Below are 21,258 nucleotides of genomic sequence, written 5' to 3'. Positions count from 1 at the left end.
TTTTTCTAGTCACAGCATCACTAGACCAAAATATTCTGAACATTTGTTAACATACTTATATTATTGTAGGTCTAAATTGTGTATGCTGCATCCTAGCAATTTTCAACACAGATTAAATATTCCTCTATAGATTTTTGTAGCTATAATTCACAAATTCTTTTATGTATTTAGAACATTTGGTTTTATTTCTTGCTATTGAAAAGAAAAGTCTGTGTTTCTTTGTTATGTTCACTGGAGGAACTTTTAGTAAGTGAGTCTCATTGACATTTTTTCCCCCTCAAAGTTGAAACAGAAATAAACTAGAATTAAAAATTAATCTGTTTGTGTTCGCAGTATCTTGTCAGTAAAATAAATCCTTCTTTTCTAGCCAGGGGATAAAGACTTATAAACCAGTATGTGGGAAAACTAGGTGCCTTAACTAAGCTCTTTGGCATGAGTCTGAGTAATGGGCAAAATTCTAACCTCAAGGCTCATGCAGATTAGTGCAAAATCTCTACACTTGCATTCATGCTGTGTCTTAAATTATTTGCTTAATAGGATTAGGAAGTCAGAAAGAAAATATCTATAAATATGATAATGCTAGTGGCACAATAGCATTGAATATAGAATTTATTTTTATACCAACCTCTGGATTATTCATTTATTTTATGATACTCTCTTCTGATTCCTATTATTGTTTTCCCTAAGTAAGCTTGAGCAATGGACCATCCAAATATAAAAATTATAGCCACGTGCAAATCCACATTTATCTCCACCTATAATACACACCCAGTGGAACAGGTGTAAACAGGTGGAACAGTTTTGGAGGTAAATGATGTAAACTGTAAAACTAACTTACTACATTTCAGACTTGATAACTTCAGGCAACTTTCTTAGCACCTTTAAACCTCTGTTCTGATGTTTATAAAATGAAGATAACACTCTATTGCATTGTGAATAAAATGTGATGTTACTTGAAAGTACTGATGTTAATGCAGCATTGATATGTTAATGTTTATAATGTATCAGATAGGTAAACTGGGGCAGCCTAACTTTTAAAACTTGTGTCATCATTTGCAAGGTAGGAATAATTTTATTTATTCATAGTGTTGTTGTGAAAACAAGATACAGTGCATCCACCATCCTCACTGACCACTGTTTGAAGCATAAAATAGATAAATCTATTCAGAACTATCTCTTCCCATGTCACATATTTTCAGCAGAGAAGCAAATAGTATAGAAAGACAGAAAGACAATCAAGAAGGTATCAATTTTATCAAGCATATTTCTAAATAAGGCTTAAAGGTCATTCTTGAAATCAGTTCAGAAAGTATCTTTACAGATGATAAAGGCAGAATGTAATAAAGAATACTTATCATCAGTGTCTGTAAATTGTGAAAAGTCCTAAAGCATGTCTATTGGGTAATATAGGAAAAGAAGGTATTTTCTTTGCCTTTAAAAACTCATTAGGAGGTAAGACCCTAAATGTAATGGATTCTTTCATAATGTTGAGGATAGATGGTATGGAAGAATGTATTGATAGCCTTTAATTTTTTTTTCTTAATCTTAAATCCAAGATCCATATGCCATTCTAAAAGAGAATTAAAAATTTATAAACAGGTAATCTGAGGCATTGCTCCTCAAAATCTTAAGAAAAATTAAAATGTTAATTTAGAACATTACATAAAAACATTATAAATTATTGCTTGAAAATACCTCTAAGTCTATAGGTAATTTTAGGCATTCAGATTAAATCTGCCAACTGCACCGTGGAAGAAAGATGGACAATTTCCTCCCATGCAATATAGTACCTCTGAAAACCTACTAGAGGGTCAACAGCTATGAGTTCATTCCAACTTGAAAGCACCTAACAGCAGCAATACTTCCATACTGAGATAAATGATTGAATAAATAACAAAAGAAACAATTCTTACAAGGAGAGAAATTTTAAATAGAGGAATGCTACAGAGATGCTCAGCAACAAAATAAATATAATCTTCCACTATTCAAATGTGGGGATGCTAGTGGTTTAGGAACTGCTCTGCCAGCCTAAAGACTAGCAGTTCAAATCTACCAGTGGCTCAAGGAGGAGAAAGATGGGCAATTGTCTTCCATGCAAATTAGACTCTGAAAAGCCACAGGAGATTCAACTATAAGTAGGTTTCAACTTGATGACACATAACATTCATCAAACATTATGCACTGTGCATAGTGGCTTTGTTTCAAGGGGTAAAACCCAGGAATAGAGAGACAAACAAACAGAAGCAGGAGTGGCATCCACTCCCTAAATAACATGCCTCGGGAAATTCTATGAACTTTGATAAATGTGGATAGCTGTAGAGGGGCTTCAAGCCTTTTGTTCATAGGATTGCTGTGAGTTGTGCTTGACTTGAAGGCAATCAACAACAACAACAAACACTGCAGTACATCTGCAGTGGAGAAACCCAATTAATACTGCCTCACAAAAGAAAATAAAAGCATCAATGGTTCTAAATCATGCTTTACAGTATGTAGATAACATTTCATCACTGTATTCACCTTTTTCAAAGCATATCACTCTTTATTAATCATAGTAAAAACAACAGATAAATCTCAGTTCTAAAATATTTTGCCCAATAATTTACAAATATTCCTCAAAAATTTCAAGGTCATCTGATAAAAGGAACATTTTAGGAGTTGTCACAGCCAAGAGGAATCTAAGGAAACATAACTAATATATTTAATGCAGTTGTTTGGATGGATTGGGAAAATAAAGACACATTAGGTAAAATCTAAAAAGAATCTGAATACCGTATAAATTTTAGCTAATAACTACAGTAATAGTAGTAGTTTAGAAATTAATCGATTTGACAACAGTAGTTAAAAAGTTGGAGAACAGCACTGAACAACACATGGACAGACAAAAGAACAAACAAATATCTTTTGGAGAAGGTGCAGAGGGAGTGCCCTTTGGAAGCAAGGATGATGAGGCTTCACCACCCATAATTTGGACATATTGGTAGGAGGAGCTATTTCATGAAGAGGGACATGAAGCTTGGAAGGGTGGACGGTTGGTGAAGGACAGTAAGATCCTCGACCAGATGAACTGACATGGTGACTTCCACAATGGGCTGTAGTGTGACAGGAAGTATGAGGATGGCACATGATAGAACAGGGTTCAGATCTGTTGTTCATAGGGTAACTATAAGTCCCACTAGATGGCACCTAACAACAGTCAAAACATTATAAACATGGAAACTGTGGCCTGGATACATGAAATTCATATACTGTGTTTTAAGGAATTCTTTAAATATAATACTATGGTAATTTTAAAAAATTACTTATATGTATTTTTAAAGTTATAAATTTTACAGTTTACTAATGGAATAGCAATAAGAGTGGCAAATGCTCATGAGCTATCTAATCTGAATTGTGAATTTATAAAGTTTTAATTTTTCGCGTTTGTCTCAATGTAAAGGTTAAACTTTATTTAATCTTATATTTAATAGTCTCAGCTTCAATCTAACAATTCCTTTGAGTTTGTGCTAGGGCAAAAAATGCTTCAGTATCAATCACATGCAAAGATTTATTTTGTTTTACAACATTTTAAATGTATGAAAATTAAAAAAAGAAAAAATTTAAAAAAGTATGAAAATAGCAGATGTTAAAAAAGAACACCCTAATCTTAGGGTAATTGCAAAATTATTATATTACAGAGAATAATTATGTTAGAGAGAATTATTTCCAGTAATTTTAAGTGACAAAGAACATTGAATTTTATTCATAGAATGTTTACAGTTAGTATAGACTGATAATTAAAAATAAAATTATATATCAACTCACTGACCTCTCCTGCACAGTGTGCATCTCAGGATTAGTGAATAATAAAAGTTAACATTAATGATGGCACTTTCCATGTTTCCAGAAGTGTTTGATGAGGTTAGAAGACATAAAGGAAGAGATTATTTTTCTTTCTCTGCTCTGCTTGAAGAATTAAGCCGCCATTAGATCTCCTCTTTGACTTACAAGTATGTTTAACTCCTTGACTCTACTAAAACGACCTCCTTTTTTTGTCTTTCCTAATTTAATTATAGCAGTTGTTCTCTGAAGTTGTTAATGTCTGGGTATTTAAAGGCCTCTATTTTATGGTTCTTTTATTTCCTGTTCAACACATCTCTTTAAAGTAACCTCTATTATTTGTCTTTCTGATTGTATCCTGAAATTTAGAAAAAGAAGAAAGAATTCAGTATCATTTAGAGTATCATGTTTGGGACAAACTAAAAAGAAACGATATACATGAATGATTATGTAATATTAACAATTCTTTATCCTTCCAGATTTTGGAGTAATGATTATATAAGCAATATTAGTATTTTATATATGTTATGGTATATTTTAATTTGTGGCCCTCAGGCCTGGTTTTAATTGTTTTTGGTCAAACAGTCTTCTAAGTGGTATATATAACACTGGTCTGTCCATTTGCTGTACAGAGGTAAATCGTGGTTGCTGTGATGCGAAACACTGTGGCACTGATATGCCAAATGCAATAATGGTTATCAATGGTGGACAGTGTTTGGTGGAGCTCCCCAATTAAAACAAACTTGAAAGCAGGAGTGACATCCACTTTCAAAATAGCTTGCCTCCAGAAACTCTATGAACTTTGAGAAATGATCAAAGTTATACAAGATCAGCTCTTGCATTCATAGGGTTGCTATGAGTCATCTACGACTCGATGGCACTTAACAACAACAATAAAATATAGGTATTTATACACACACACACGGATATATATATATATATATAGCACAAATATAAGGAGTGTGTATGAATAGAAAATAAATTACTCATATACAAGTTCTACTAACACCAAAGAAAATGAAAACAAGGACATAACAACCAAATATGAATTTCAGTGTATCCTACGCGAATTTAGAGAGATCACTAAAAGACAAAAATGAACAGAAACAAATTGATGTCAGAGAAGATTTAACTTGCTCTTGAGTGTACAATTAAAAACAACAAGAAATATCAGAGTGCTGAACAGAATATTTCAAAGAAAATTTCAAGAAGTAAAAGTAAAAAAGTAAATATAAAATATTATGAAATGCATCAATCTAAATTTAGAAAATCTAAAGGGAAGAATGTACTTGACATTTTCCTAATTGAAGGATGAAGAAAAACTTCAAGTTATATTAAAAATTCTATTTTAAAAATAAATTGAACTGTATGAGATATATAAAAAAATAAAATTATAATTACCCATAGAAGTGCTGTGTAAAACAACACAAAGATATAACTTATGTATAATCATTTCAGAAGGTATAATTTGATCACACACCAATGGTACTGAAGGAAAATGTATATGGTACACTGAATTCAATGGTGAGGAATGAGGCTCTGGACTATCTTCTGAGATGTGTCAACAAACAGATGCAACACTGGACACATACATTGATCTAAATCAAGAAATTTGTAAGAGAGCTACCCAGCCAACTAATTGAACAAGACCCATATTTAGGTCCATTCCAAAGAAAGACATCTCAATAGGGTTTGGAATTTTATTGAACATTATCATTAATAGTAATGCACCTTGGTTGCATATTTGATTGGCTGACACAGAAGAATTTCAAGGAACAAAATATGTATGCAATGGTGACGAAGGAGGATGTTAAAGGTGCATTGAAGGAATTGGTAAAAAGTAAGGCCTCAGGAATTGATGAAATACTAATTGACATATTTCAACAAAAAGATATTGCACTGGAAGTACTCACCAGGTTGTCCAAAGAAATTTGAAGTACAACTACTCTGCTAACTGACCGGAAAAGATCTAAGTTTCCAACAATTCAACAATTTCAAAAGTATCAAATGCAAGCAAAATCCTGCTGAAGAGTATCAAGAAATGACTGGAACAGCACATGGACAGAGAAGTGCCAAAAGAATAACTTGTGTTTAAAAGAGGCCATGGCACTAGGAACATCATAGCCAATATCAGATAGGTCGTGGCTGAAAGCAAAGAGTACTAGAGAAATGTCTCTCTGTGTTTCATTGACTACGCAAAGTTATTTTACTATGTGGATCACAACTAATAATGGCTAACCTTGAGAAGGAATGGAAATCCCAGAATACTAAATGGTGCGCATGTGGAATTTGTACTTAGACCAGGGAGAAGTCCTCAAAACAGAACAAGGAAACAATGAACAGTTCAAAATCAAAAAAGCAGTGCTTCAGGAATATGTACTGTCTCCGTACCTCTTCCACTTATATTCAGAACAGATTATTCAGGAGACTGGACTTTATGAAGAGGAATGTGGGATTAGAATTGGAGGAAGACTCATCAACAACCTACGTTGTGTCATCTGCATAATCTTGCTTGATGAAACTGAGGAGAACAGGAATAATTTCCTATAGAGGCCAAGGACTGAAGTCTTCAGTATGAATAGAAGCTCAACATCAAGAAGACAAAGATTCTCACCACTGGCCCAATTGGGAGTACCATGACAGATGGAGAAGAGATTGAGGTTGTAAGCAATTACAGTCTGCTTGGCTCCACAATCAATACTGGCACCGGAAGTCAGGAAATCAAAAGATGAATTGCACTGGAGAAAACTACTCTTAGAGACCTCTCCAGAGTACTGTGAAGCAACAATATCAGGCTAAAGACTAAAATGTGACTGATCCAGGCTTTGTTCTTCTCAATTACTTGCTGTGCTTTAGAGAGCTGGACAATGAATAAAGATAACAGAAGAATAAATTATGTCTTTGAGTTGTGGTACTGGAGAAGAGTCTAGACCATACTATAGACTGCCAAGAAAACAAATAGGTCTGTCTTGGAGAAGACGAAACCAAGTTTCTCCTTGGAGGCTAGGATTTTGAAGCTTCGTCTCACATACTTTTGGCATGTGGCTGGGAAGGACCAGTTCTTGACAATAGACATTATGCTTAGAAGGATAGAGGGACAGTGCAGAAAAGGAAGACCCTAGATATGAAGTACTGACACCAGAACTGAGGTCATAGTGGGAAGTGAATCGAAGACAATGAAATTGACTCAGGATGGGGCAAGGATCAGTGAGTGCTATTGTATCTAGGGTCACTATGAGTCATGATAGACTTGATAGCACACAAAAAGGATAACAATACCATGAATATTACACATAAGACAAGTAAAATTTTACTGGACTTTTTTTGGAAAAAATTGTAATGATACACGGCCAAGAAACCATATGCCATTTGTTGTTGTTGTTGATTGCCGTTAAGTTCAGCATGACTCATAGTACCCTATGAATAAAAGGCCTGAAGCCTTCTATAGCTATTGACATTTATCAAAGTTCATAGAATTTCCAGAGGCATGTTGTTCAGAAGTGGATTACACTCCTGCTTCCAAATATACCATATAGTCAAGCTAAATTTTCTATAAAATTTTCTGGTTTTACCGTATTTTTGTACAAGAGAAATGATGTGGAATGAGATAAATCTCTTGTTAAAAAGTGATGGTAAAACCAGAAACTAGAAGCGCAAAATTCCCAAAAACTTAAGAAAAAGTTAAAGACAATGAACTTCTGAAATTTATTACCTTTCATGATAACTGAATGTGGAAGCTATTAAACAATATCATATATGCAAGCAAAACTGCTGAAGGTTATTAAACATCTAAAACAGGACATAGATAGTGATATTGCAGAAGTTCAAATAGGATTTAAAAAAAAATCCATGACACCAGGGATATCATTTGCTGATATCAGATGGGTCCTGGCTGAAAGTAAAGGTCTATTTGTGCTTTATTGACTACACAAAGGCATTTGGCAGTGTGTGGATCATATAAAGTGTGGCTGACACTGAGAAGAATGGGAGCCCGAAAACATTTAACTGTGTTCATGTGTAACCTATACCTGGAACCAGGAGGCTGTTCTGAGAACAGAGCAAGGAAACACTGCATGGTTTAAAATTGAGAAGGGTTGTATTCTGTATTGAAAACTTGCTGAGCAACTTACCTGAGAGGCTGGACTCTATGAAGAGAAGTGTGGCATCAGGATTGGAGGGAGACTCATCAATAACCTGCAATATGCAGATGACAAAACCTTGCTTGCTGAAAGTGAAGCGGACTTGAAGCACTTGTTGCAGAAGATCATGGAATACAGCCTTCAGTATGGATTGAATATCAATGTCAAGACAGCAAAGATTCTTACCAATGCATCAATAGGCAACATCATGATGTATATAGAGGAGATTGAAACTCTTAATAGATTCACCTTGCTTGGATCCACAATTAACACCCTTTATTAGCAGCCAGGAAATAAGAAGACAGATTGCACTGGGAAAATCTGCAGTTATGGATGTCTCCGAATTATTGAGGAATAATGATGTTGATTTGAGGATTAACTTTTGTTTGATTCAGGCCATAGTCTTTCTAATCACTTGCTATACATCTGAGAGCTGAACAATAAGTAAGGATGACACAAAAAGAATTGACTCCTCTGAGCTTTGATGTTGGAGAAGAGCTATGGGCAGCCAAAAGAACAAACAGGTATGTCTTGAATAGAGTGCAGCTGGAGTGCTCTTTGGAGGCAACAATGATGATGCAGTGCCTCACATATTTTGGGCATGTTGCGAGGAGGGACTAATCTTTGGAGAGGGACATGATACTGGCAATGGTGGAGGGCTGACAAAGGAGAGGAAGATCCTCAACCTGGTGGATTGATACAGTAACATCCTCAATGGGTTCTTGTGTGTCAGAGGAAGTGTGAGGATGTACAGGATAGAACAGGGTTCAGATCTTCATCGAGTTGCTTTTAGTTGTACTCTACTTGACAGCACTTAACAACAATTCTGATAAATCAGATTGAAAGTGTTGGGACCTAATGCATAGATGAAATAATTTCTTTAAAAGAAACCATAGTTCTGAAAGTTCGACATTCAGACTAGCAATATTAGCATCATCTAGAATTTTTATTTTAGAAACTAGAAACCATCTGACTGAAATATATAAATCAATGATTTTCTAAGAAAAAGATATTTAAGACTAGTACTGGTTCATAGAATAATAAGTCTCAGATAGACATTGATTTGGGGAAAATAATAATTTTCATTACCTGTGATGATAACCGAATGTGGAAACTATTAAACAATATCATGTATGCATTGTTGACTCACATAGATATTTACGGTTGAGAATTATTTTTCTAAGATAGTAAATGAGTCGATGCACTTTAATTTGTATGTTTTGTCAATGAAAGTTAAGAGAGTCTCCATTTGTTGTTTGTAGGTTCCATAAAGTAATTTCTGACACAGAAATCCCAGCTACACCACACAATTCATTCACTGATCTGTTTTCACCACTCCTAAAACTTTGAAATATCTAAACCCATTATTGTAGCCACTATGCAAATAACTCGGTTTGGGAGTCTTCCTCTTATGCCTCTAATATTCTTTAGGAATTGGCCCATTTTAATAGCATTACGAACTTCTTGTCATATAACGAAAATCCTAAGGAACACTGTAGTTTCACTTATTCATGACAGCTTTGGTTGTTTTCTCGCAGTCCATGAAATTCAATAGTCTTCTCAGTGCCATAATTCAAAGCCACAAATTCTTCAATCTGCCTTATTCACTGTCAAATTTTCATATGCATATGAGATGACTGAAAATTCCACGGCGTGATTCAAATATCCCTAAATGTTCAAAATGACATCTTTGCTGTTTAAACGCTTTAAAAAGGTCTTAAAAAAAAGAGGTCTTTTGCAGCACACCTTCCCAGTGCAATACATGTTTGATTTTTTAATTAATGCTTCCACATAATTTGATTGCAGATTCAAGAAAATAAGACTCCTTGAGAATTTGAATTTTCTTGTTTATCATGACGCTACTTAATGGTCTAGGTGTTAGATTTCTTGTTTGGAATTTGGTTTTGGTTTGGTTTTTTGGTGAGCTGTTTTTGTTTTTTGTTAAAGTTAGAAGTGTAATCTATACTGAAGTCTATAGTCTTTAATCATCATTAAGTAATTCAAGTTTTTTCACTTGTATCAAGCAAGATTGTCATCTCTGCATTGTAGTGTATTAATAAGTCTCATTTCAATCTTAATAGAATATTCTTCATATAGCCTAGGCGCTTCAATGATTTGCTTAACATATGCCTTTCCATATCTCTATTATCATAGCTCTTTGTCCTTTTAAATTATAATGAAATTGAAGATAAGATGATAAAATTTTGAAAGAATAAGGAAAAATTTCATTGAGTCAATGACTTTCCTGAAGTACTATAGTATGACTCTCCAAGAGAACAGAGCTTTGTTGTTTGGGAGGATTTTTTTTAAGGTTAGCAAATATTAACAGTAATATCCCATATACTGTACTGGGTAATTTTCTCAACACACCTTATAAGTTAAGTTGAAATTACGGTGAAAAAATTATAGAATTCATGTAGTATTTGTGTGCAAATAATACTAATGTATTTCAAAGAATGATATTGAAATTATGTATTATAATTACATACTAAAATTTAAGTTGAATATTATCTTATTGCCTGGCAGATGAAAACAATTTTCTTTCCTTTCATAGTACTGGCTGAAATAATAAATTTATGGGTACTCTTTTCCTTTCATCTCCTAGAGTAAGAAGAGGCTAAACGTTGCTGTTCTTACTGTTAGTTGTCATTAAGAAAATACTCGTGATGATCCTGTGAATAACAGATCACATTTTGTCATTGTTTATGCTGTGCCATCCTCAAGATCTGTACCACTCTAAGGTCATTCTTATGGTCACTGTGTTAGTCCATCTCATTGAAAGTCTTTCTCTCTTTCCCTAACTAGGTGGATAGATGGTTGGATAAATGGCAAGATGATAGATGGACAGGTGGATGAATGGATGGATGGATGGATGGATGGATGGATGGAGAGATGGATAGAGAGATGGATGGACAGATTGTTGCCGTTATGTACTACAGAGTAGGAACAGACACATAGGTGATCCTCAGGCAGGTTTTCAGAGACAGTTACTCAAACAGTAGAAGATTGCCTATCCTTCTCCCTTGGAGCAGCTGGTGGCCTCGATCCATGTGCCTTAGGGATTGCAGCATACCTTGTTGTCATTAGGCCACCAGAGCTCCCTAGATAAAGAGATAACATATTTAAAATCAAGCACTTCATATCAAAATAGTTTGCTTTATTATGTTGTAAAATAGTGTTTGAGGCTTTCTTATTTGTTTCTTATGGTTATTTGTTTCTTCTCCTTTTGTAAAAAAGGAGAAGCAGTATTCAACTTCAACTTACATCCTTATCAATAGTAACAGCTTCTTGGTGAAAGTAGAAATCAGAGTGGAAAAATCTGAGAAGGAACAGCAGAGAACAGAATAGAGATTATGGAGTAAATGTCACCCTCACTACTGGAAAAATGACATTCTATTTATAGTAATTCTTGTTCTTGTGCTTTAATTAATAATAATAATAAGTATTTTTCCTATATTCCTTATTCATCCAACATAAAAAGTCCTTTAATTTTATTTTAAACTCTTCTACAATTTCTGTCAGTTGTGTTTAATAAAAATACCCACATCTTTGCAGACTAAGCATTTTCCACAGATTTCTGTAGGTCAATTCAAAGCCCAAAATTACTATCCATGAAAGCTTGTATAATTCATAGACCAAAAATTTCCAACACTTCCATAAACACAATTATTTTGTTAAAGTTGAACGAAAGTGCTTCTGTCTATATTGTTTTCAAATTTCTAGAATTTCATTCCAGTTCATGTTTTTGGAACTTAGTGATTTTTTAATTAAAAAAACAAAGAACTTATTTGCTTTGATACTGTAGTAAAGAGGAAAAGGAACATCAGAATTGAGCTTTACTAAATATATAATTAAAATCTAAAGAACAATAATCAAAAGAATAAATATGATAAATTAATGTTTATCACAACTGTCTTTTTGTTGATGTGGGAATGGATTAAACTTGAGGCTCTTAATTACATTAATATGCGTGATGAGCAATCTCCAGGGGATTTATGGAGAATTTGTAGACTTAAGAAAATTCTATTACTTTCTTATTTTGTCAGAGAAATATGTGTAAGCATATATAAAGTTTAGAAATACTCTTTTAAAAATCCAATAATATTGTTGTGCATCTGTTAAGAAAGTAAAAGCACAAAAGTTGGAGCAAAGTTTTAGAGAAGTCAAAGGAATTAAGGAAGCTCTGGTGGCCGGTGAGCAAGATAGGGAGGTGGCTTGAATCCACCAGCTGTTTTGCAAGAGAAAGATGAGCAATGTCCACACATGCAATTTAAAGCCTCTGCAAATTCCCTGGAAAGTTAGCTCTGAGTTGATTCTGACTCGCTGGCAGTCAATTTGAGGTTTCTCATCCCTAGGAATGAAATATATTTTATTTAAAGTTCACTAGATAAAATCAGAAGTACTAGAAGATACTAAAAGAGAAAATAAGGTTTTTACATGATTATCTTTAATATATATCAGATGATAAAATATTAGACAAAAAAGATAGACATAAAGTTTATAATTGTCTTCAAAGACCTTGTAGTGTAATCCAAGATAGACATGGGACAATCAAACTGCAATAAAGAATCCAATTTAATAAGAACTTACAAGAGAAACAAAATATATCTGACCCAGGATACTGCTTTATATATATAAAAAACTTGGAAAATGAATAAGGCAAACCAAAGAACTGATGTCTTTTTATGGTGATGCTGGCAGGGAAAGTTGAGGGAATGGAGCTGGATACTAGTGGGGCTGGGCATAGGGGGTTGGGACCATGACACCTATATGACAAAAGGGGGTCAACACTGAATCTGATAGCTGTGTAATAAGGAAGGAACTTTCTTTCACCTGTTCTTTTGGGTAGAATGCTTGTCTGTTAGATATTGCTCTAAAGCTAAGCATCCAAATAAGACTAGAAAGGATTGGCCATCCACTTTCAAAACAACAGGACTTTGAAAGCCCTATGTACAATACAGCACACTTAAATTAGACTAGTATATTTGACACTGAAGTCTGAGGCCTTGTATTGGGAAAGACAAATGAGGAAGAATTATTGCAAGTAGACATTAATGATCAAGAACATGCAATATAAGAAATCTGAATGTAGGACAACAGGACATCATTAAGGAAGAAATGGAATACATAAATATTGACTTACTGGGCATTAGTGAACTGAAATGGATTGGCTTGTGACATATTGAATCAGATCATTATGTGATCTACTACACTGGAAATGAAAAGGTGAGTAAAAATAAGGTCACATTCATTGTCAAAAAGATCATTTCTACATCCATCCTGAAATATAATATTGTGAGTGTCAGGGTAATATACTTACAAATACAGGGAAGATCTGTTAATACCACTATCATTTAAATGTATACACCAACAACTAGAGCCAGAGAGGCATAAATAGAAGATATCAACTTTGAAGTTGGAAATTGATCAAATGTACAACAAAGATGCAATAAAAATAATGGGTGACTGGAAGGCAAAAGTTAGAATCAAGATGGATCCGTAGTTTGAAAATATGATCTTGATGACAGAATTGATGCTGGAGATAGAATGATAGAATTTTTTATCATCAATGACTTATTGATTGCAAATGCCTTCTTTTAAGAAGCACAGAAGATGACTGTACATATGAAACTCGCCTGATGGTTTCCACAGGAATCAGATTGATTACATCTGTGGAAAGAATCAGTGAAGAAGCTCAATATCAGCTATAAAAAACTAGGCCAAATGCTGTTTGTGGAACAGATCACCAACTATTCTTATGCAAGTTCAAAATAAAGCTAAAGAAAATGAAATCAAATCCACAAGAACCAAAATTTGACCCTGAGTCTATTCCACCTCAATTTAAAAATAATATCAAGAATAAGTTTGAGGCTTTGGACACTAATGAACAAAGACTAGATGAGCTGTGAGAAGATATCAAGAATATCATGCATAAAAAATTCCAAAAGTATAATTACAAAGACAGTGTTGGAAGAGAAGACTAAAAAGGATGTCAGAAGCTTCTCTGAATATTACACTAGGGTTCTCAGAAGCAAAGAAATCAGGAATTTAAGGAGCTGAGTAGAAGATTTCAAAAGACAGCTTGGCAAGATAAAGCAAAATATTATAACAAAATATGTAAAGAGCTGGTGCCAGAGTAGGCTGAACTCACTTGGCATAGCTTAAGGTGAGGGAACTAAAGAACAAAGTCAAGCCTCATGTTGCAATATTAAAGATGCTATGGGCAGAAAATTGAGTGATTCAGAACACAATAAATGAAGATGGAAGGAGTACAGTTACTGTAGCAAAAAGAATTGGCTAACACAGAAGAATATCATGAAACAGTTTATGACCAAAAGGCAACGATATAGAAGGAGAATGCCTAAGCTGCTCTGAAGGAACTGACAAAAATCAAGGCTTCAGGAATTGAGGGAATACCAATTGACGTATTTCAACAAACAAACAGATATTGTTCTGGACGTGCTCATCAAATCGTGTCAAGAAATTTGGAAGATAGCTACCTGCCTATCTGACTGGAAGTGATCTATAATTACTCTCATTCCACAAGTGGATAACATGACAGGAAGTGGAAATTATCAAATGATATCAATAATATCATATGCAAACAAAAATCTTGCTGAAGATTATCCAAAAGTGGCAGGAACATTACATCAAAAGTACACCAACAGAACTATAGAAAATATAGAGTAGGTTTAGAAGAGGCTGTGGTGCTAGGGACACCATTGCCACATTCAGATGGATCTTGGCTGAAAACAGAGAGTACCAGAGGATTATCTGTGTTTCATTGACTACGCAAAGGCATTTGACTGTGTGGATCAAAACAAATTGTGGCTAACTTTGAGAAGAATAAGAATTCAGAACACTTGAATGGTGCCTATGTGAAACCTATACTTGGTCCAGGAAGCAGTTGTTAGAACAGAGCAAGGAAACACTGCATGGTTTAAAATCAGAAATGGAGTATGTCAGGGATAAATCCCATCTCCATACATTTTCAATCTATGTGCAGAACAGTTAATTAGGGAAGGTAATCATTATCAGGATGGATGGTAAAGAGATTGACATTGTTAACAACTTTAGTCTGCTTGGCTCCACAGTCAACACTGTTGGACCAACATCCAGGAAATTAAAAGACGTATTGTGGTGGGAAAGTCTGCTGTTAGGGACATCTCCAAAGTACTGAAGAGCAATGGTGTCCCTCTGGAGACCAAGGTGTGTCTGATATGTGCCATGGTTTTTGCAATCACTTGTTATGCATCAGAGAGTTGGACAATGATTAGGGAGGATAGAAAGATAATTGATACCTTTGAGCTGTGGTGCTGGAGAAGAGTATTGAGTGCACCATGGACTGCTAAGTAAACAAACAGATTCACCCTGGAGAGGGTTAAACTGGTCTGCTCCTTGGAGGCAAGGATTCTGGGGCTTCGTCTGACATACTCTGAACATGTTGTAAGGAGGGAATGGTCTTTGGAGAGGGACACCATGCTTGGGAGGGTGTAGGGACGGTTCAGGAGGGAAAGACCTCTATGAGGTGGATTGATTTAGTGACTGGGGTAATCGGGATGGATGTGTCAGAGGCAATGAGATTGGCACAGGATAGATCAGGGTTTAGGGCTGTTGTACATAGGGTAGCTATGAGTTGCAAATGACTCAATGGCACATAAAAACAACAACAAGTGTTTATGAGGAGAAATGTGGCATTAGAACTGGAGGAAGACTCATCAACAACTTGTGTTATGCAAATGGCAAACCCTTGCTTGCTGAAACTGAAGAGAACTAGAAGCATCTGTTGCAGAAAGTTAAGGGATGCAGTCTCTGGTATGGATTGAAACTCAACGTCAAGAAAATGAAGATTGTCCCCATTAGGCCAATTGGCAGCATCATGATAGATGGAGATTGTTAAGGGGGACACTTGGAAACAAATACGGTTATACTTTCCCATATTTGGGGAAAAGAGGCACCCTGTTGTCAGTAGATGACTGTTCTTCTAAGAAGGCATTATACAGTGAAAAGTAGAGACAGCAAAGTTTTCTATTGTGTTATAATATTCTATAATTATATGTGAGCTGTCTAACATTCAACATTGATCCTTAGACATTTTCAAAATTTATATTTGAAAATCCCATGCTAAATATCAAGTTTTTCTGAACAGAGTATTATTTCTTCCTTTCCAATTTATATTGATTTTTTTCCCCTGCGGTATTGTGCTAGGTAGGATCACTATGCAATGTGAAATTCATATGAGAATGTACAGTCTTAATTTGTTACTGATGTGCACAGACCAAAAACCAGCTATATGAAAAGACAGCACATGTTTTAAAATCAGGAATTGTATGTATCAATGTTATACTCTTTTCCCATACCTGTTTATTGTGCATGTTAAACAAATTATTTGTGAAGCTAGATTATATATGAAGATGACTGTGGATCAAAGTTGAATTAAAACCTCATTAAAGAACCTATTGCATTACAGCTTAGAGATGTCAAAACAAAGAGATGTTGAAATAAAAAAGCTGAACAAAAGATTTCAAAGGGCAGCCAGCAAAGACAAAACAAACTATTTAACAGAACATGCAGAGACCTAGAATTGAAGAATAAAATTTTCTCTGCATTCTCAAGCTGAAAGAAACTAGAGCCTTGAATTGTGATAATGAGAGATTGTATGAAGAAACTTTTGAATTATTTAAAGGGTTCAAAAGAAGATGGGGGGAATACACAGAGTCACTGTATCAAAATAATTGGCTGGCTCAGAAATATTTTAGGAAATGTCATCTGATCAAGAGTCAATGGTAAGGAAGGAAGAAGTTTAAGCTGTACTAAAGGCATTGGGAGGGAAAAAGGTTTCAGGAATTGTTGGGATACCAATTGACATGTTTCAAATGATGATGCAGTCATGGTAATACATACCAATTTCTGCCAGGAAATTTGGAGGACAGCTGTCTGGCTGAGTGGAAGAGACCATTCCTAAAAAAGTTGACCCAACAGAATGTGGAAATTATTGAACAATATTATTTATAGCACATACAAGCAAAATACTGCCGAAGATTATTCAAAGACATGTAGAACAACTCATAATCATACCCTGAAGTTTAGCTGGATTCTGAAGAAAAATCTGTATGTTGAGCAAATAATTTGAGAAGCTGGACTCCATGAAGAAGTATGTGGCATCAAGATTAGAGTAAAGTCTTACCAATAAACTCCGGTGTGCAGATGACACAATCTTTCTTGCTTAAAGTGAGAAGTATTTGAAGACTTTGCTGCAAAAGATCAAACATTGCAGCCTAATACTGATTTCATCTCAATGTCAAGAAAACAAAATTTCTCACCACTAAAACCATAGGCAATATCATGACAAGGTGGAGAAAAGATTTAAACTGTGAGTTTCTTAATTTTACTTGGATCCACAATAAACACACTTAGAACCAGCATTTTGGAGATCAGGAAACCTATTGTACAAGGAAAGTCTGCAGTCAGGGTCCTCTACAAATTACTGAGGAGCAGTGATGTTAGTTCCAAAACTGAGGTGTGCCTGTTTCAGATCATGGAATTTTAAATCATCTGCTATGCATCTGAGAGCAAGATAATTGATGATGGAAACAAAAAATTATGCCTTTGAGTTGTGGTGTTGGAGGAGAAAACTGAATATCCTATAAACTCTCAACAAGGAAATGTCTTTGAGAGAGTGAAGCCAGATTGATCCTTGGAAGCAAGGATGGTGATGCTTCATGCATACTTTGAGCATGTTGCTAGGAGAAGCTATTCTTTGGAAAAAGACATCTATGGAAAGATGGAGAGACGGATAAGAAGACATTCATGTGGATTGACACAGTGACTGCAGCAATGGACTTGAATGTGTCAGAGATTGTGAGGTTGTCGCAGGATAATACAGTATTGCTATGAGTGGCAATTGACTCAACAGCATCTAATATTAATAATAACCAGGATAATAATTCTGTTTCCAATAGTTGCTTGTGGCAAATGATATTTCTATGTCACTCATTTGACCTCTATAATACATAGCATTTCTCTTTATAAGTGAATCATATTTTCTCCACTATAGTTATATCTTATAAACAGGAACTTTATCCTCCATATATCTTATTATTCTCTATATACATGGCATATTTTCCACCAACTGAATTTATAAATCAACACTAGAATTTAAAATCCAGATTCTATACTTCATTGCCCAGCACTCTATTCTAGTTGATGTAAAATAAGGCCAAAGATTTTGTAATTTAATATTTTAGACTTTTGAGTTAATTTTATCAATGTCTTCCATCTAATACATTCTTATTTCTTTATATATAAAAGACACTGGCTAAGGGTTATAAATAACTTAGAGAATATCTGTATCTGCTGATTATTTTGTCCTGCCACAGTTGACTGACTGCTTTGAATGTTCATTTTACCATTAAAATTATTGATTGCACACCTACTTTATATGTACTAGAATTACTATACATTTTTAAAAGAAAGTGTATATTTTCAGATTGAAATATAACGAAGTAAGATGAAGATAAAATTCAGCTTTATGATACATAATCATATTTTCAGGAATATTGAGGACAGTCATTAATCTGATTAATTAGAAAGAAGATGGTAAAATAGCAAGTAAATTATTTGCTTTTATTTTCTCTTTACATTTATCTGCTTCTCTATGTTTCTTCCTCTTTTGTGTGTAGATTTTAAGAATTCTGTTACTTAATAAAAATATATAGTCTTGATTTTTTAAGAAAGAACTTTACTCAGTTTAGTTTCTCCATTGTGCTTTACTGTCAATGTCACTTCCTAATTTTCCAAATTCCCTACAAATTCCAATCAACTGTTTCCTGCAATTTTACTATTATATATGTATTTTTTTAACATTTAGACACTTTAATTTTGTGAAGGTGAGACATATAGAACATTCGCAAAGTAGTATTATATAAGGAGACCCTCAGCATCAATTTTGAAGTACCTATTTTTTAGTTCATTAGATAAGGAAATTGGAAATAAGGATAATAATTAAGGGATAAAGTTTCGAGCGGAGAAAATGTTGTATAGCATATCACAATATCATGTATATCTAAAGCAACTTTCAATTATTTATGTAATTTTGCTAAAGTTCCACATTTTTAAAAAGTGTTATTAGGAAAAAGAGACCAGAATAGTAAATGTTTGTCAATTAAGTCCCTTATTTAAAATGGATTAAATACCCACTCTTTGTGAGGTATTAGGATAAGTACCAGAGATGTCTGTCTTGGAGAGGGTGAAACCAAGTTTCTTCTTGGAAGCTAGGATTTTGAAGCTCCATATCACATACTTTGAGTATGTGGTCAGGAAGAACCAATCTTTGGAGAAGGACTTCATACTTGAAAGGGTGGAAGGACAGTATAGGAGAGAAAGACCCCAGATGAGATGGATTGATACAGTAATTAGGGCAAAGGGCATATATGTGTCAGAGTCAGTGAAGCTGGGTTAGAAGAAGCAGACTTTAGAGCTGGTGTACAGTTTACTGTGAGTCAAAGCCAACTCCACGGCACATAAAAACAACTAGAGATTTTGCTGAGCAGAACAGGAATGATTTCTTCCCACTCTGAGATGATAAACAAGTTTGAAGACCAGACACAGAATACCTTACAGTAAAAAAGTTTCCAAAATTAAGTAAATATGGGTAACATACATATTTGAAGGGGTCATGAAAGTCACCCTGTGATACGTAATAGTTAATACTGTTAACTGAAGATAAGTGATAAGAAAGAACAACACTGTAGGCAGAGAAAAAGACATATACCAAAGCCATGAAAAAGAAGGAAATATTGTACTTTCCATTAGAACTTAAGAAATTTAAAATCAGAAAAGCTAAAAAGATAAAAACTATTATATTAGCTGTTGAGCAGTACAATATCACTAAAGAAAGAGGAAACATGGCAGAATATGTAAGAAATACAATTGGCAAAGGTAAACAAGATTAAATAGAGAGTCTGGTAATATCTGCAATGATTAACAGACTTATAGACAAAAGGCAAGATGAGAAATGGACAGGTAAGAGGGACTACATTCATGATCATAAATGTTATTGTTATGTGCCATCAAGTCAAGTGCTAATCATGGTGACTGTATGAACAATAGATCTGAGCCCTGTCCTATCCTGCTATTATAAACATGTATTTCTGCATTCATAACAGTATATGCTATAACTTTGATTACCACAGAGTCAACAGTATGCAAAGTTATGTATACTTCTTCATCATAACCACATACTCAAGGAAACAACTTACTGGTCCTAGGACCTCATGACCATAGTCTTTGGAGATAATATTGACGTAACATAGTCCACAAATAAAATATTTTACAGCTTACTTTAATGAGCAGCAACTAGGGCCTTAAACATTTCCCTGAGATTATCTAAGGTGTAACTATTAATATTTGCTTGTCAAGAACAAAGAAAAAAATAAAAAATGCATTAAAAACAACTAGTCTAAAGGACTGTTGAATTCTGTGAACCTCAATCTCCATTACTCTGAAACCAGAAGAACCAAATGAGGTCCAGCTAACACTTCCGAATTATTCTAACAGATCACAGTGGAAGGTCCTAGTTTGAATGGGGACAAAACTGTAGAACAAAAGTCAGACATAACACCTTCCAGGTTTACTGATAACACAGAAACAGATGAAACTCCCAGGAATATGGTGCTTAGTTATTCTTCATACCTGGAAGAAAAAGTCACCCTAATGACTTAACACTAAGCTAAACAATAGAGAGGTTATGAGGTGAATTATGTGCCACAGAAGCAGTCATTCCTTAGAAAAATCAATCACATTTGATTAAAATGGGAGTTTGTGCCAGTAATAAAGCTTAGAAGGCAGTTAAGTGGTAAGGCAGTAACATTAATGGAAATAAATATCACAGGGAAAAATTGAAAGAAATTTGATTACATTGTTGATACTGTAATTAATGTCAAAACAAAATGCATAGAGATGGTTAAATTAAAAAAACAGTGTATGAAGTTTCATAAATAGCCTGAGTCAATTAAAAAAATGAATACAAGAAAATGTAATTAAAAAGAAATATTATATAGAAAGAATATATATATGTATATATAAAGACTATATGTATATATACATAAAGAAATATATTACTGTATATATATATATACATATATATGTAAAGAAATATTTATAATAATATATACTGCAGGAAAATTCAGTTTAGAAAACAAATGTCAAGAAATATATATTGTAGAAAAAGTTTTACTAGAAACTGGAAAAAGACTTTAGGTTTTAATGCAATGTAGATTTTAGGCAGGACCTTGGTGACTAT

Source organism: Elephantulus edwardii, unplaced genomic scaffold (genome assembly GCF_000299155.1).
Source record: "Elephantulus edwardii isolate Elephantulus edwardi_28Jun2011 unplaced genomic scaffold, EleEdw1.0 scaffold00009, whole genome shotgun sequence".
NCBI classification, from domain to species: Eukaryota; Metazoa; Chordata; class Mammalia; order Macroscelidea; family Macroscelididae; genus Elephantulus; species Elephantulus edwardii.
This window is presented reverse-complemented; position numbering follows the sequence as displayed.